The sequence below is a fragment of the Eriocheir sinensis genome, chromosome 45 (genome assembly GCF_024679095.1).
Source record: "Eriocheir sinensis breed Jianghai 21 chromosome 45, ASM2467909v1, whole genome shotgun sequence".
In the NCBI taxonomy this organism is placed as follows: Eukaryota; Metazoa; Arthropoda; class Malacostraca; order Decapoda; family Varunidae; genus Eriocheir; species Eriocheir sinensis.
This window is the reverse complement of record NC_066553.1, coordinates 14622245-14626385: the sequence shown is the minus strand read 5'-3', so window position 1 is coordinate 14626385 and position 4141 is coordinate 14622245. Positions and strand designations below refer to the sequence as shown.

Sequence of the window (4141 nt, the reverse complement as noted above, 5' to 3'; positions counted from 1 at the left end):
TAGTGGCTTCGCCCGGATTACAGTTTAAATAGATAAGGAAGGGTGTAAGCATGTTCACATGTCATGTTTTATTGGGGTAACTGACTTTCACGTGATCTATTGTAAAGAGTCAGGGTACACAACATTGTGGGATTTTCCATCATTCCTTAGTAGGAAATTGTCTGGATTCCCGACTCAGGAGCATCCCACGATAAGATGACCATAGGCAAAGACATTATCACACAGCTTGAAAAGAAAATTACACCTTTACGTTAAATTCATGACACTTAATTAAACTCTCTCTCTCTCTCTCTCTCTCTCTCTCTCTCTCTCTCTCTCTCTCTCTCTCTCTGATAAGTGTACCGCTTTGTGGCCCAGACTGAAGTTATCAGACCACAAAACCCATGTGTAGTTAAAAAAGAAAAAAAGAAAGAAAAAAAAAAACAGTATGTTCATTGATATGATGTGTAGCTAAAATAGATGACTGCGGTCTGTGAAAAAAAAAAAACACTCTGGGGACGTCTCTTTACATGAGAAACAACATAGCCTTCTTTCATTCCCACGATGTATACATTAAAAACATTTATATGTGGGTTTTGGGGTGTGTGATTCAAATATGTTTGACCCCCCAGGGGAGAGAAACAATATTTGTGCCCCTCTGGGGGGGGGGAAATTTTATATAACATCATAGCCTATGTTCATCCCCATGATGTGTACATTACAACCATATAAGGATTTGGGGGTCTACGACTAAAAAAAAAATTCCATCCCCCCTCGGGGAATTATTTTTCTTAAACAACATGGCCTAGTGTTAATCCCCATGATGTGCAAATTAAGAATATATATATTGTTTGTGAGGTCTGTTACTATAACCATATATGCGTTTGGTGGTCTGCGACAAAAAAAAAAAAAAGAAAAAAAAAAAAGAACATGGCCTATGGTGATCCCCATGATTAAGAATATAATTATAATTATGGTTTCTGGGGTCTGCGACTCACCGTCTGCGCTGCAGATCCTACTAAACAGACAAACAAACAAACAAACGCGTCTCATTTATTTATATAGAAGATATTTATTTACCAAATGTAAAATGTAAATAAATAATGAGTATTTACAATTATCCAGAGATCAAGTCCCATGCCCCCAGCATGTGGTTCTCATACCCCCAAGGGGTATAGATACCCTCTGTTAAGAACCCCTGCGCTATATGATGGCTTCCTCAGCAGAAATGTGTGTACAGAAGGTACTTCACTCCTCACTACCTTCTATTCTTAGCAAATATCCTTTCTGAGGCTCACTTCTATTCCTTAAACGCTTTAATATATTTTCTAGAACATACCCTTCTCCTCCCTCTTTTGTAACACTTGCTCTTTCTGTCGTCCCTCTCATTATTTACCCTTTCATAGACATCTTATACTCATGCACAGCTACAGTGCCCCCTGTTACCCCCAAAATATTATCCCTACCTCCCACTTCGCCGTTTAATATATAATTTTATTATAACATTGCCTACCACTTTTTTTGCTTCACCAATAGTGTTATATGACTACTGATGTATAGCACATTATATTATCTATATCATCTTGGTTAACATTACTTATATACTTATACACACAGTACACACACATCTCTTCTGAGGAAGCTATCATCTAGCGAAACGTCTAGGAATTTTATCACTAGTTGACTTTCCAACCTAACAACAGACACCCACACATTTTGAATTAGCCTATTATTATTATTATTATTATTATTATTATTATTATTATTATTATTATTATTATATAACATAATGGAGAAGGCAGAGTGGGACGAGCGCAAGCGCTATAAGTTGCCAGATGAAACCCCCCACACACCTTGACTGTAAAAAAGAAGGAAGGAAGGCACTTAGCAGAATAAAAGGATGAAATTAGAGCACGAACGGAAAATCGGTTAAACAATTATGGGAACACCTCATTGAACTGAGGCAAAATTATAAAATATGACAGGAATGTTTTGTCTCAAGTCCAGTTGAAAGAGCCCTTAATAATTCCCCTGAACCCCCATTTCCTTAAATAAATAATGATAACCCTATTTGAATGTTATCACAATTTATTTAACACTAAGCACTAAAAGTATTAACATTATTAATAAAACTGGATGTTTTCGATCACAGCTATAGACAAAATCATCCTTCGAAGAACATTCAAAAGTGAAATTACCTGTAGCACCACTGCAAGTCTGGACATTTAGCTCTGTCTGCTGAGATGTGTGCAAATTCGTCTCCATATTCTTCAAACAGATCATACTTGTATGTATGAAGTGCAGTTGATGGTGAATGCAGAGACTTGTAGAGGTTGATGAAAATATCCTTTACCTCGTCACTAACATCTCTGTGTTTCAGTGCACTGGCACTCTGGACTGGATGATTGTGAGTGAAGTTCAGTCTCACCTCCATAGGGAGGGCAGTTGCATGGGTATCAGTTGATCTGGCGGAAGGGACGTAAATAAAAAAAAATATTAGAAATGATGTAAATTAAACACCTTAAGATTTGTTACCAGAGGCATACCCTTCATGCCTTCCCGCCCTCTTCATGATTATCATCTTAATCTTACTTGTTACCTTACCCATGAAAAAAAATAATAATAATAATAATGTAAAGACATTATGACCAGTGATGGAAGGTGATGAAGGAAACACGGGCTGGGGAACGAGTGTTTATTCCCGACTAGTTTCGCCTTGGTAGGCTTATTCAGAGGAAGGAACATTCCTCTGAAGAAGCCTACCAAACAACTAGTCAGGAATAAACACTCGTTCCCCAGCCCGTGTTTCCTTCATCACCTTCCATCAAAAATAATAATAATCATGGTGACATCACAAATCTCTGCTTAACCTAACCTCTAGAAAAAACGCTCAAAATTCTAAAAAGTGGAGACTAAAGTATTTCACCAGCTTTGCTAGCTAAATGACAATATATTTACAGGTAGCTAATTAAAAGTAACTAGTGACGACAGCTGACAACTAACTTACCTGCTCTTTCGCTTAGTATTTGTTTGCTTCACGATCACACTCACGGTGGCTGGACAATCTGTGTTTTTTGATCCATGTCTTGAATCGGCCGTGTTACTCCTGGGTTTGGTGTTGTGGTGACACCGTAGATGCATCTGGAAGACTCTTTTCTGACCAGTCACTTTATGCTTGGATAGAGTTCGTAGAGTAGTTTTAGTTTTTCCTTGAAACTCTTTTATCCACGTACGGGCGATGGCCTCAGTTGTGACATGTAATCGTAGAACAGCATTTGTGCCTTCAGTTGTACCTGCGTATTCGCACACTGTGTACTGGTATCCCTCCGGTAACAGTGCCTAGAAAGAACAATAACAGTGACAAAGATCAGTTAACAAAGCAGCTTATTCCTTAGATGACACACATACAGTGGCTCAGAGACTCTCCATTGCAGACTGCTATATAACATATTCACTTACACTCTATGTACTCCATCTATGAAATAGTCAACTATATTGTAATGACTGCACTCCTGCATCCATTACCTATTTTGTTTGCAGTAAAGCACAATATGTGCAGTAATGTCCATGCAGAAAACTATTATTTAACGTACTAGTTATAAAGAGTATTATTAAAGGGTAAAGGAAAAAATATCAATGAGCTAAAGAAGAGTAAAAAAAACTGTACTGTACGGCGACATTTTAATTTTCTTTTACTTACACTAAGTTGTCGTACATCATGAAGGAGTCCAATGCTGCAGTGTGACTCTGAACAAATCTTTATGTTGCCACTGTCCATTATTGGCTGTATACATCCACTGAAAAAATAATAATAATATATAAATAAATATGCGGCCTCATGTTTTAATTCTGACTCCTGTAAAGGTTAAGTGAAACTTTTTCTTACTATTGCAGAACAAAACGAACTTCATAAAGGGAAACAAAAAAAAAAAAAACATTCGTCTCCCCGTGTTTTCAGGTGTTGGCCATCATCAGGCTTGTGTTCATTATTAGACTGTTATAGCTTGTGTCTGGTGTACACACACACACACACACACACACACACACACACACACACACACATTCTCGTCTAACCGTGTTGTCAGGTGTTGGCCGTGCTCAGGTTTGTGTTCACTATTAAACTGTTATACCATGCGTCTTGCACACACACACACACACACAC

The 4141-nt window shown here is 37.8% G+C and overlaps 1 long non-coding RNA gene across 1 annotated transcript in view; it reads right to left on the bottom strand.

Annotated features, from left to right (window-relative positions):
• Window positions 1-451: 451 nt before the first annotated feature.
• The window catches only part of LOC126980823 (uncharacterized), a 5499-nt gene continuing 1809 nt past the window's right edge, over window positions 452-4141 (bottom strand). The window contains exons 2-5 of the long non-coding RNA XR_007733611.1: window positions 3680-3776; window positions 2987-3318; window positions 2178-2444; window positions 452-1837 (exon numbers count right to left, since the gene is read on the bottom strand). This is a non-coding gene — a long non-coding RNA (uncharacterized LOC126980823). The remainder of the gene's footprint in view (window positions 1838-2177; window positions 2445-2986; window positions 3319-3679; window positions 3777-4141) is intronic.